We start from the raw sequence: 14114 nt of genomic DNA, 5'->3' as shown, positions 1-14114 counted from the left end.
GAAAAAAATGATGCTGAAATTCATATGGAGACACAGAAGACCTAGAATAGCTAAAGCAATCTTGTACAACAGAAACAAAGCTGGAGGCATCACAATACTGTTGGTTGAATTCTGTAATTAACACACAATTATTCGTAGGTGTTTAAATTTAACTGAAAAGTGATTTCTGTTAAATATAAAAGTGGGAATAAGAGAGGGAGGAGATGTACAATTTGGGACATGCTCAATCGGACTTGCCCCAAATGGTAGAGTATTTCAAGTGTTTATCCTTTATCCTTTCCCTAATTTCCCAGACCCATATCAGCTATGGTTATTCCTCTATGACTTTCTCTCCCTTACAATCTATTTCCACTTATTTTCTAACCATTCTTCAATTCAACATGCGCTTCCACTACCAACCTTTTCCTTCCCCATGTGCTAAAATCTGTGGGTACCTCTTATCCCTATTCTATCCTTTCTACCTTTAGCTTTTAATACCATTGACTGCATCCTCACCTTCAAAGCCTTGTGGAATAAGCAGAGAAAAATTGGGATCATAGAATGTTATGTCAGAGACCCCAAAGACCATCAGCCCAAACCACTCAGTTCTGCAGGGAAAGAAAAAAGAAGGACAACTTGCCAAAAACCACAGCTTCAGCTGGCAGAGGAGTTTCAGTGCTGGCTCCCCTAGGGCATCTGGGGTGTCAGGATTCAGTGTCTGATGTCCCAGGCTGGTCTCCCCACCAAGCATTGTACAGCTGTCACCCTGGCCAACCCGATGAATGGCTGAGCTGGGGTATGTTCAAGGCGATAGATCTATCTTTTCTGTCACTTCGCCCTTCTCTACCTCCCAAGGGCCTCCACCCTGCAGGCTGGCCTCCTGCTGAACCTGACATCAGAGAATCAATACCAGAAGGAGAAAAAGATTGAAAGTGCCTTGAAAATGCCACGCAATGGGGCCAGCGCTGTGGCATAGTGGACTAAACCTCCACCTGCGGTGTCAGCAACCCATATGGGCACCGGTTCTAGTCCCAGCCGCTCCTCTTCTGATCCAGCTCTCTGCTATGGCCTGGGAAGCAGTAGAAGATGGCCCAAGTGCTTAGGCCCCTGCACCTCCATGGGAGACCTGGAAGAAGCTCCTGGCTCCTGGCTTTGGATCTGCCATTTGGGGAGTGATGTGGATGGAAGATATTTCTCTCTGCTTCTCCCTCTCTCTGTCTGTAACTCTACCTCTCAAATAAATAAATAAAATCTTAAAAAAAAAGAAAAGAAAGAAAACATTGTGCTGTGTTGGTAAAGGCAGAGTAGTCAGAACTTTATTGCCAGCCAGTGCCGCGGCTCACTAGGCTAATCCTCTGCCTGCGGCGCCAGCACCCCGGGTTCTAGCCCCAGTTGGGGCGCCGGATTCTGTCCCGGTTGCCCCTCTTCCTGTGGCCCGGGAGTACAGTGGAGGATGGCCCAGGTCCTTGGGCCCTGCACCCGCATGGGAGACCAGGAGAAACACCTGGCTCCTGGCTTCGGGTCAACACAGTGTGCCAGCCGCAGCGTGCCGTTCGCAGCGGCCATTGGAGGGTGAACCAATGGTAAAGGAAGACCTTTCTCTCTGTCTCTCTCTCACTGTCCACTCTGCCTGTCAAAACAAAACAAAACAAAAAAACAAACTTTATTGCCCCAAGTAAAAGACCTTTGGGTATGTCGCAGTGACACCGCTGAGCTGTGAAAGCAGTGTGTTTCTGAGTATCTTCTTCCTACGTGTACAGATTTCCTTGTTACCCTTCTGATGCCCGCCTTTGTAAGTACTGTGGGCCTTTGTACTTCAGAGGCCCACAGTTAGCTAGCGTAGGTGGAAAAGGGATTTTTACACCAAGACAAGGAGGGCTGGGCGGGATGGGTCCAGTAAGTAATCCCCAAATGGGGCTACCTGTGTATGGGTGGGACATTCTTAGAAGCAACACCCAAGGAGTCCTAGACTCCAGCTTCTGCTTGTGGAGGCTCCCCCTTGACCTTGAACTTTAATGCTGATGAGAGGGCTCCATCGTGTTGAGTGCCTTGCCTCAGTGGGAGCTCAGCCTCATCACGCCCAAAACTCAGACAGGGCACAGACCCCAGGACTGCCAAGATGTCCCTTTGTTTCCACAGACTCCCAATGTGCACCGAAGATCTGAAGGTGCAACCAGAAGCAGGCTTGCCTTCGTTTTCAATCTCACCATCTTTTGCTAATAGACTTTAAATATAACAGCCTAATCCCTATTGTCCTTTAGCTTCCTATTTCTTTTTTTTTTAATTTAATTTTTATAGGGCAGCCAAGGGCTAGATTGTCTTTATTAAATTGCAGAAGATAATGCATGTGGCAAATGCTGTGCACATTGTAAAACACCACACAAATGTTAGTCATTATTATTGTCATTTATTAAGCAATGCTGATTCTCCTTAGGAAGAGGTTGGCGAGTCTATCTCCCTCTTAGCCACCCTCAGCATTGTGTGCTCTGATTTTATGATGTAGGGGAAGTCGGAAGGAGAAAGAAGGCAATAAACTACCCATATGCCAAATGCTATCAGAAACAAAAGCGCCTCTGTTTAGAGTTGCATTCATTCAGCAAATATTTATCAAGCGACTATTATTTGTGGGGCAATGCCGTGGTGAGCTAAGGAATCCCTGCCCTCAAGGACCTTAGCATTATGTAGAAAGAAATTTATTTTGTAAAAATTAAAATTCCAATGCTCAATTGTATTCGCTATTGTGAAATATTGAGAATAGGGTGCAAGGAGAGAATACAACAGGAGTCCTTAATTCGATGGAGAAAGGGATTCAAAATCTAATCCAGTGCCTAGCACTAGTGCAAGGGCTAGATATGGATTCATTGAATACATACATATATAAGTGAATTAATTAATGGGCTTTCCCTATAAGTGATATTTAACTGGAAAACTGGAAGGTAAATTAGAATTAGCCAAGAAATAAGGTGAAACCTTGAAAGAGCTAAAAAGGGCTGATAGACATGGTGAGCCAGGAAAAAGGTGACATGAGAGGCAGGGGTGGTGGCCCTCACAGCACACAGGGAGGAGTTTGTTCCAGCTGGGATGGCTGGTCTGTGGAGCTTTGGTCCAGGAGTACCTTCAGCTGATTTCTCTCTGAAAGGATCACGCTGGCTACTGCTGAAAGAATAAAGCCAGACAGCTGGCCTGGCAATTAAGAGGCCACTTGTACACTCAGATTCTGTGTCAGCTTGCCTGGGTTGGAGTCTTGGTTCCGGCTCCAGCTTCCTGCTGGTGTGCACCCTGGGAGGCCACAGGTAATGGCTCAAGTAGCTGGGCTCTTGGCACCCACATGGGAAACCTGAGTGGAGTTCCCAGGTTCCAACGTCAGCCTCGCCCAGCCCCAACTGGGTTCCTGCTACCCACATGGGAGACCTCAGTGGAGTTCCCAGGCTCCAACGTCAGCCTCGCCCAGCCCCAGCTGTTGGCATGAGCCAGCAGATGAGAGTGTTTCTCTCTCTCTCTCTCTCTCTCTCTCTCTCTCTCTCCCCCCTTCTCCTCCTCTCTGAAGCCTTAGGGATAAAGAGATGGAAGTGGAGGAAACCATTCACCAAGCTGTTGTAGGAGTCTAGGTTAAAAATCTTGCACCACACAATGAGGTTTTAGTGGAAGATGGACCATGTATCCAATCATGGCCTTGAGAGGTTAAATTGCTTAGTGAGGTCATGGCTGTCTTAGTCTGTGAAAGCACACTCCGTGAAACTGATGACGCACTGCTCAGAACGTGTTCTGTTGCTGAGTGGCACACGACAGTCATTGCCTGGGCTGGGGCACAATTGGTGCGTTTGGAAGTGTCGCTCCCCGTCTTCGTGGAGGAACGACACTAAACCCTGCCTAGGCTTCATGTCCGAGTCACGGCACCATTATGTCGCTCCCCCTCTTCGTGGAGGAACGACACAGGACCCTGCGCTGTTCTTTTGTCTGCTCGGCCCTCCCCGGGTTTGCTGCTGGTTCTTCCCGGGTTGGCTACCGTCCCTTCCACCTCCGTGGAAGGGCGGTTCCCCCTGCCACTTTCCCCACTTCCGCGGGGGAGCAGCACACTGCCGGCCGGCTCTCTTGGGGGCTGCACAGGTGTTCCCTCAGATGTTCCTCGTGCATGTTGTCTCTCTCCTCCTATATAGTCCTCTTCCGCCAATCCCAACTCGGCTGCCCACACGCCAAGTACTCTGCTCTCCTCCAATCAGGAGCAGGATCAGCTCCTGGAGGTCATCACTCAAGTTGGCAAGAGGTAGCTGCGTAGAAGCTGTTTCCTCCTCTCCCAGCGCCATATTGTGGGAGAGCAGATGCATAGAATAAGTCTTAATTCCAGTAACTTAGTCTAGTCCGAGTTGCTCCCCACAGGAAGGAAGCCACAGGACATATGCACAGGTGTGCTGACCTTAGAATGATAAAGCTTTTGAGGGTTGATTGGGAGGCGATGGAGGCGCCAGCAGCGACTTCCAGATTTCTGGCTTGGGCACTCTGGAGGACGTTGTGGTTGGTGGTGACCGTACTTTCAGAAGAAAAAGTGTCTTAGTGAGATGACGGCAGAATGTCATGTCTGCAAATTGTGAGATGCATCAGACACAGGATGTCTGGATGAAACTCCTTCTGATCTGATTTTCAAATAAATAAAAGTTAAAAAGAAAGAGGCAGGAAAGGTAGAAGCGCCCTTTTCATGCCTAGGGGTATGATTTCAAGGTTCCTCATCTTTGTCTAAGGTTTTATTTTTGACTGACACATAATTATACATATTTATGAGGTGCAATATGAGATTTTGAAACATGTATATATCTTGCAATCATGAAGTCACAGTAATTAACATTTCTATTACCTCAACCATTTAACATTTCTTATATTGAGAACATTCAAAATCAATGTTTTCTACATATTTTGAAATATACAATACAGCTTCATTGACTATAGTCACCCTATGGTACAAAAAACACCAGAATTTGTAGTGGATTTTTTAATATTTATTTTTTATTTTTCAGAATGACTTAGGGGGGAGGGGGAATCTTCCATCCACTGGCTCACTCTCCAAATAGCCTCAATGGCCAGGGCTGGACCAGGCTGAAGCAGGAGCCAAGAGCTTCTTCCAAGTCTCCCAGGTGGGTACAGGGTCCCAAGGACTTGGGCCATCCTCCACTGCTTTCCCAGGCCCATTAGCAAGGAGCTGGAACAGAAACAGAGCAGCTGGGACTCGAACTGGCACCCACTGGGATGCTGGCACTGCAGGTAGTGGCTTAACCCGCTATGCCACAATGCTGGTCCCAATTTCATTTCTATAACTGTACATTCTTGTATATTTCTAGGAGATTTTTATTTATTTTAAGGAAAGGCAGAGAGAGAGAGAGAGAGAGAGAGAGAGAGAGAGAGAAAGGTCTCCAATCCACTGGTTCACTCCCAGGCTGGAGCTGTGCCAATCCGAAGCCAGGAGCCAGGAGCTTCTTCCGGGTCTCCCATGCTGGTGGAGGGGCCCAAGGGCTTGGGTCGTCTTCTACTGCTTTCCCAGGCCACGTTAGAGAGCTGGATCAGAAGTGGAGCAGCTGGGACTCAAACTGGCACCCATATAGGATGCTGGCACTGCAGGTGGCGGCTTTACCTGCTACACCACAGTGCCGGCCAAAGATTTTTATTTATTTTAAAGGAGGAGCAAGAAAGAGAAAAAGGAGGACACAGAGAGAGTCCTTAATCTGTTAGTTCACTCCCCGAATGTCCACAGCAGCTGGGCAGGGCTGCAACAGAAGAAAGCCAAGAGCTCAGAACATAACATAAGACTCCCATATGGGTGCAGGGCCCTAAGGACTTGAGCCATCATCTGCTGCCTCCAGGGTCACACACATACGCAGGAAACTGGAAACAGAAGTGGAGGCAGGACTCAAACTCAGGCATTCCAGTGCAGGGTACGGCCATCCCAAGTAGAGTCTCAACCACAGCTCCAAACACCCACCTTCCAAACAGTAACTTTTTCCCGAGGGACCAGCCTCTTCCTATTCCTCCCTCCCTCTTTGCCTTCTTGGTCACTGTTAGTGTAACCACGTGAACTTGAACTAAGCCAGCATCAGCTGCTTGTGTTCCTGGTGTCCCTGCAAAGCAGTGGGACATTTTTCTTTTATTATTCTTTTACTTCTGGTAATGTTTTGGAGAGTACCTCAATGACGTGCTAGTAATCTCTTAATAACTGTGGCAAAATATGCATAAAATTGTCTGTCTTAATTTTTTCTGATTGTCCCATTCAGTGACATTAAGGGGAATCATACTGTTGCCCATCCATCACCACTGTCCATCTGCACAATGCTTTTCATCACGCAAGACTGAAACTCTGCACTCACTCGTTACACTCTACCTCTTCATCTCCCCTTCCCCAGTAATCAGCTTTTATACTTGGGCTTAACATGTTTAATTACTTTATGAAAAAAGATCCTCTGCCTTGAGCAGGGGCAATTGAAGCAACAGCAGAGGGGGAAGAGGCAGCCACACCGTCCTCGGTGGCAGCTTTGCCCCGGGACACCTGTCGCCCTGAAGCTGGTGGAGGGAGAGTGACAGAACCCACAGGGACCAAACCTGGGGCTTGGAAACCAGCTTCCTGAATGGCTTCCTCTCACTACCAACCACTTCTTAGTCTGCTGTCCCAGCTAGGACCCTGGTGTTTCTTGAGTATTTTGTTTCATTTTAACAGCTTTATTGGGATATAATTCACACAAGATACCATTTAAACAGCACAAGTCCATGGGTTTTAGTAAAGCTACAGCCTACAGCCATCAGCCCAAGCAATTCTAGAACATTTTAATCATCACCAAAAGAACCTGTACCCCTTAGCTATTCATCCCTCATCCTCCCCTCCACGCACCTCACTCCCGGTCCAGCCCCAGGCAACCACTGATCCACCTGCTTTCTGGATTTGTCTGTTCTGGTCACTTCCTGTGAACGGATCATACACTCTGCGGCCTTTTGTGGCAAGGTGTTTTATTTTAACTGAGGAAAGCATCGCCTCTTGCTAGGATTCCCTTATTAAGCTGTGAAAAACAAGAGCATTGGCCCCACGTCACAGCCAGATCAGCTGGGCCAATTGCACCTGGAGGGGTTGCAGGAAATCTCTCCTGGCCTCGGGCTCCCCTGGGGCAGGTGGATTCAGGTTGCAGAGCATCATTTTCTAAAAGCAAAAAGGCCCTTCCCTCTGGCCCTGGGGCATTCCCTGGGGCTCCCTGCTCCAGGTGATGGGAAAGCCTCAAGCCTACAAGCATTTCAGGTCACAATTCTCCACTCTTTATAACAGAAGGAAGTGGGGGATGATTCAGAGCTAGGGAGCCGGGCAGCTTCCCCCAGCGACTCCTGTTGGAGCCGCCAGGAGGTTCGTGCCCTAAAACTCCTCCGCTAGCATGACAGCCATTCTTCCAGACAGCAGTTCTCTTCTCTGGGCAAGTCATAAACTCTACCTCCGTGTGTTCAGTGCTTGAGTTTACCAAGCACTTCGGCACATATTGCTTTTGCAATATCTTTCATTCTATTAGTTTTGATAGAGTACTATCCATCTGTTTGCTTGTAATGAGGTTGCTAAGGACAAGGTGCTTTGCCTCATTGGTGCTCCCAGACCACTTTCTACTTTCCTCTATGATAGCATTTATGGCCTCTTATTGTTGCTATTTGTTTACACAATCTATGGGTCCCTTTTGAATATGAGCTGCTCCGGAGCAGAGGCCTCTGGACCCAGCATACTCTAGGACACGGAGTAGGCAGACCATGATGGGGAGCTTGCCTCACAACAACCCATTCTATAGGAAGAAGACAGGACTTAAAGAGAGACAGCGACCTCACCGTGGACTTGGCTCCACAGTGCACCTGCCCTTGAACCCAGGGCCTGGTGCCTCTAGACTCAAGGCTCTTTTCACTCCGCACTGTTGCTCCCTCCCAGCTGTACAGTTGTTTGCAATGTGCAAAGGGCAACTGACCTTCACGATGGCCTTGACAGGTAGGCACAGTAGCTCAGAACTTAACAAGGGAGGCAATGGTCTCAGATAAGACTACATGTAGATGTGGGCAAAGCAGCCGACGACCCGTGCTTGCAGAGCTGTGACTGAGCGGTACACGGCGTGTCCCTTCCAGCCAGCTCTTCAGCTGTCTGAGGCGTAGTTACGTCATCTCTAAACTGGGAGTTGTAAACCCCGCCTCGCAGACTTTCCTGAGAGTTACAGATAAGGTAACTATTGGCTCAGAGTAAACACTGACTGCAAGGGAACGGTTATTATTGCCAGTTTGCAATTCCAAGCCAAAAGTAACATCTACATTTTCTAGAATAGATTCCTTCTACTCTTGTAGCCCTGTGCTTTCTTTCGTAACATAAACACCTTGGGGGAAAACACTATAACTTTAGAGCAGGAGGTATCTGAGAGGAGTCCTGGGGGAGAACAGCAGACTGAAACTTGGGGCTGGTGGTGACAAAGACAAATCTGACTGCTGTCACCAGTTTTCTCTGTGTGGTTTTCCAAGGCACAGAGATCGGGAAGGGGGCGGCTTGAGTGCCTGGATGCGTTGCTAGGAAGGCCACCCCTGCCCTCTGACATTCTCCAGAGTCCGGGGACATGGAGCCCGGGTTTCCTGCAGGTCACGCCTGTGCTCCCAGGCCTTACTCTCCAGTCCCCTCTGGTTCTCTCTGTCCCTTCAGGGGGGACCTCTTGTGAGCTCACACCCTCCCTTGAAGCTGGGGAAGTGCAGTTCCAGACCGTTAGGGATCAGAGAACCAAGTGCATTTGCTTAACATTAGGGATCAGAGAAGCAAGTGCATTTGCTTAACGCCGGTGCGTCCCCTCTTGTCTGCGTGTGTCTCCTCTCGCGTGGGGCCCTGGAAGATGAAGTGTTGGCTCTTGCCTTGGCCACACTTGGAATGAATTGCCCAGTGACTCTGCATTCATTTGGTGTTTATGGGAATATCATACGCAGTTCTGTCGACATTCCTTAACCATTATAATGCAGTTACCGGAGATAATGCTCTCCTAGTGCAATATGTTATCACCATTTTAACAACCTGACATACGACCGGCTCATATTATCACTTAAAGGAATCCATTAAGTAGCTAGGAGCTTCCAGGAGTCAGACGCAGAAGCATCCAATGGGCAAACGTGTGCCACTTCACATGCGGCTGACCTTGTCTCTCCCCAAGGGGCCTCAGGCAGCCACCCAAGGACAGGCGAGCCTGCTCTCTTCGGAGACTAAGGGTACATGGGACCCCAGAGTCTGGGCAAAGGGAGACTCTCCTGCCTTCCTACACCCTCTTTTAATGGAGGAGGGAAAAGTGCCAGCGCCTGAGAGCAAAGCAATGAGGGGTAATCAAAGGCGGAGCTCAGACGGCAGAGCTGAGCCGTGCAGCTCTAGGAAACACAGCAAACCACACAGCAGCCTGAGACTGCGGCTGGACTCGCCAGTCGCCTGTGGGGCTTGATTTGAAGGTGAACAAGAGCGTCAGTCTGTTTGTGGAAGGCACGTGCTTTACAAACTCTTCTGGCAAGCGCCCTCTCATCTGCTCTTCAAAAGCACCCGGCAAGGTAAACACTGTCCTTACCGCTGTCCACAGTTGGGGGAAGGGCGTTTTTCACCAGGTCAGCCTCGCGTGGTTGGTAGGAGGGGTAAGTGTGCTACCGCGCGGGAGATGCTGGCGTCTCCACCTCCTCCTCTTCTAGGACTTTCTATTGGGAGGGAGTGTCTCTCCATCTACCTGGAACTTGACCCCAGAGTGCCACGATCAAATCAGAGCTTTTATGTCGGTAGGGTACAGGAAATGGGTGCCTTGTGGGAATTAGGCCCTCCAAGTCCATTTTCGTTAACAGATGAAGACAGGAGAGGAGCTGATAACTTGGGTGTAAAACCGGCGAGATAGCTAATGGAGTTGGAGGATGGGACAGGGCTGCCTTTACCTTGAACTAGCAGGTGGATTTCAGGAGAGGACCCCCGAGGCCAGAAGAGGGTGGGAAGTTCCTGCAAGCAGGGCAGTTGGCATCAGGGGAGATTCTCAATTTTAAAATAAAATGAAGTTTGTCCTCAGTAGGGACACAGCATGGACTTTTAGGAGCAGATTCTGGACCTCAGAGGATAACACAGAGAGGGAAGATGCCAGGGTTAAGAGAGGAAGCCAAAGGGGGAAAGAGATGACCTGGAGCAGGTCCTCCTGCGAGAGCTCCGGGGCATGGGGGACACCAAGGCTCCCGTGGGAGTGGACACGGAGGGCGGAGCAATCCTGACGCCACTTGGTCTGCAGGCTGCTCACAGCTTCAGGCAAGTTTACACATTCAGCCTCGTCCAAGCCAGCGAGTAGATTCCCGCTGGCCTTCTTGGCGGCCCGGGAAGCCATTCTTGGTTTCCTCTGCCTACGGCGCCGGGTCGGTCGCCTTCTTCCCTTTTCCATTTTCCCTTTTCCCTTGACTGGAGATCTGCGGGACCCCATTGGAGCAGGGCGGGGTCCGCCTCCCAGCGGCTCCTCCTCCACTACCTTCCCGGCTTTCCCGCATGCCCCTCGCCCTACTTCCTCCAGACACCCTCACTGCTAACAGGTGACCCCCACACCCATGGCGCACGGACCCTTCTGCCTTTCTCCAGGGAGAAGCCCTGAAACACGAGTTTTCCCTTTTGTAGCCCCGACCTTGTTATTGCTATCTTGGGGGAGTTCCAGGGGTCTTACCTGCTGCATCTGTACCTGTTTACTTTATGTTCCTCTGTGTCTCCGTATTTCTTCGCAGACCAGAGGAGAGAAAGACGATGCCCTGGCGGTCTCGGGAGAGGGCCAGCTTCTCCTCCCGTACTCCTGTCCTCTCTCCTTTTTATGGTTTGTCTGAACAAAGAAGTACGGAGGCACGCAGCCTACAGAAAACAAACTCAGGGCTCAGCCCTGAATCTGGTGGAGCCAACGGGAGGCATTCGGTGAGCCACAGACAAAGTGGGCTTTACCTGATGAGGACACAGCCCCCATCCCCTGGCTTAGGTTTGCCATAAGGAAGCCAGGATAGGATGCTGCCCCCTCTGTGGGTAATGGGGTGAAGAAGGGGCACTTCCTCCGTGGAGCTGCCTGTGCCATCACATAAATTGAAGAAGACAGAATTACCATTGATACAAATTAAAAACAAATAAAAAGGGTACACAGAGCTGATTCTGAGAGTTCAAACTCCATTACGAGCTGATTTACTGAGCAGTGACCTGTGATTGTTGGGGGGAGTGGGGGAGGGAGAAGGGGTCTCTGCGAATCCCGTCCACCCGGTCGCTGTGTGGCACACCAGTCGATAAGCTATTTAATTTAATGGGAAACAGTATTGACGAGCTAGAGAATTCAGCTCACAAAAGATGCAGCTGCAAGGGGCAGATAAAGTCTTCAACCTGGCCTCTCTCTCGGGGTGTCCACCCCTGGGCGCCTCATCTGTCAGAATCAGAGGATGGATCCCTGGGATTCTGGGGGCATTTGGGTCTCCAGGGGCCAGTGCTTAGGAGGGATTACCAAGCCGAGAGATGGAGTCGGCCGAAGGGGATCGGAGCGCAGATTGGTAAGGAAACGGGACCCAGAGCTTCTAAACCTAGGACGTTGATGTAAATGACCTTTCAGAATGAAGGTAGCCAGAAGGGGCGGGTTGGGGGAGGGAGAGCGGTCATTCCGGAAAGAGAGCCATCCGCTGGCTGCATCCCAGGAGGAGGGTGAGCCTCTCGGTTTGTTTTGCTCCTTTTTATAGGGTTGGATCAGGACGGCAAAGCTCTCAGAGCCAGGACCGTTCTTTGCCCATCACAAAATTGAAGCTGAGAAACCCAAGATCACGCACACCATTAGAGCTGCCCTGAGAAGGCAGGAAGGGATTTTGGGAAAGAATCGGATAGGCGGAGGCTCGGAGCCGGAAGGGCCGAGGGGAGAATCGAGTCCAACCTCCACCCCGCCCCCCACCCCCGCACCCCTCCCTCCTTCCACCTTCTGCCCAGTGTACATCTGGGAAACGGACGCCTAGACAGGTCAAATGACAAGTCAGCTGCACGTCTGTGGATGCTGCGTGCTCAGATTCAACCAGTCACGGGCTGAAAATATTGGGGGCAAAAAAAAAATGCATCTGTACTGGACACATACAGACTTTTATTTAGTCATTCCCTGGGCAGTACAGCATAGCTATTTGCCTGGCATATTCATGGCTTTAGGTATTATAAATCATCCAGGGATGATTAAAGTGTACGCAAGATGTACACAGGCTGCAAACATGATGCCATTTTATAATAGGGGCTTGGGCATCCACAGCGTTTGGCGTCTGAGGGGTCCTGGATCCCCTACCCCATGGGTACTGAAGATGACTGTTTAAGTCACAAGGCGCCTTGACAGAGCCAGACCATTGCACTCCTAGCACAGCACAGTCCGCACTGCTCTGAAAAGTGCAACAGATGCAAATAAGCAGAGAGGTGTGGACCGCTCCTGTCTTAGCACTCTCAGCGAGGCCTGGACCATAAGCACAGAGATAGGATTGTCAAGAATAAATAGCAAGGAACTGGTCTGCAGAGTTGCCTCGTGGACTAGGAGTTGTTTATTTAACAAATATTCAAGGAGTGTGCTTTGCGCGCTGGGTATTGCTCTAAGTGTTTAATAAGCATACGTTTCCTTCCTCTTCAGAACGGCCCTCTAAGGCTAGCGTGATCTTTAGCCCCATTTGCACAGATGAGAAAATCGAGGTATGGAGACGTTCCTGCTAGGCAATGGGACAGCTGGGACTGGAATGCAGGCAGTCTGGCTCTGGAGTGCACAGAACACGCTCCCATAATGACAGGGCTGACCCAGTGCCAGGGCTGGTGTGAAGCACTGTGTTATTTATATAACAAGACACAAGGCTGATGTGGTTATCCCCACCTTGGGAATGAGGAAACTAAAGCCCCTAGGAGGGAGAGAAATGTTTACTTCTCACATCGAAGAAGGACCAGAGCCAGGGCTTAAACTCAGGTCTCTGTCACATCACAGCCCATCTCTTCACCATGGTTTGAGAGGGCCCTCTCTGCCCTCAACAGAAGAGCTGGATTCTGCTTCAGATTCCACACTACATCCTCATCCTCCTGTGGCTTAGCCTCCCCGAAACTCGCTGCCGACTCCAGCAGCCGATGGATGCCTGCCCTGTCCCCCGTAGAGGTCTGAGTGTAGACAGAAAGAGGGTCAGGTGCAGCATGTCGGGGTAGGGCATGGTAGTGACCACTCCCGCTCTGGGCTGACAGTGCCACGATGCATCTGGCAGGTGCCATGGCAGGTGGCTGTGTGCTCATCCCAAAGCAGGTAACGGGTGTGCCCAGGCACAAAAGGTTGCAGTACTCTTGGGAGATGTCTTCTGCCACGGACTTGAGTGATTGGCCTATGGGAAGGGGAGACACATGAACTGACTTCTGCAGTATCTGCAGAGCACAGCACATCAGGCCAGCGGCTGGTGTCTGGGAGTCCCTGGGCCTGAGTGTCTGGAGACACGGGCTAGGCACTGGGATGTCTTGCAGAGCTTAGCAAGGATGCCTTTGCCATTAACCAACACACGGAAACCGCCATGACAGGCCAGGAGGCTGCGGGAGAAAGGGACAAGTGTCATATTTGATTTCCTCAAATAGAACTATTTCCTTGCTTTTGGAACAAGGGGCCTGCATTTTCATTTTGGACTGGGTCTCTGTACTAGTTTGCTAGGGTGTCATAACCAAATACCACAGACCAGGTGATATTAAATAACAGAAATGTCCTTTTCTTTTTCTTTCTTTCTTTTCTTTTTTTTTTTTTACAGTTCTGGAGTCTGCAAGTCCAATATCAAGGTGTGTGCAGAGTGGGTTTTGCTCCACGGCTTGCAGATTCTATCTTCACACTGTGTCCTTGCATTGTCTTTCCTGGGTGCATGGATGTCCCTGGCCTCTCTCCACACGCCCACCCTGAAGACCTCAACTCAAGCACATCATTGCGGCTCTGTCTCCAAATCAGTAACATTCTGACATGCTGGGGGCTAGGACTTCAGCGTAGGAATTGCTTGTTACGGCTTTCTTCCATGAGCAAGGACTTGGTCATTTGAAAGTAACTCCATGCTGTGTCAGAGGGAAGTGGATGGGATGAAGATGACAGGGAGAAAGGGACTGGGGGGAAGTGATGGGGGTA

At 50.0% G+C, this 14114-nt stretch overlaps 1 long non-coding RNA gene across 1 annotated transcript; it reads right to left on the bottom strand.

The window, feature by feature from the left end:
• Positions 1 to 4958: 4958 nt before the first annotated feature.
• Positions 4959 to 8118, bottom strand: LOC138845059 (uncharacterized). The gene is made up of 2 exons (XR_011381792.1): positions 7947 to 8118; positions 4959 to 5170 (listed from the first exon to the last, which is right to left on the bottom strand). It is a non-coding gene; the product is annotated as an uncharacterized lncRNA (long non-coding RNA).
• Positions 8119 to 14114: the final 5996 nt, after the last annotated feature.

This window comes from Oryctolagus cuniculus, chromosome 13 (assembly GCF_964237555.1).
Source record: "Oryctolagus cuniculus chromosome 13, mOryCun1.1, whole genome shotgun sequence".
Classification (NCBI taxonomy): domain Eukaryota; kingdom Metazoa; phylum Chordata; class Mammalia; order Lagomorpha; family Leporidae; genus Oryctolagus; species Oryctolagus cuniculus.
Note: the sequence above shows the minus strand (reverse complement) of the source record. Positions and strands in the feature narration are given on the sequence as shown.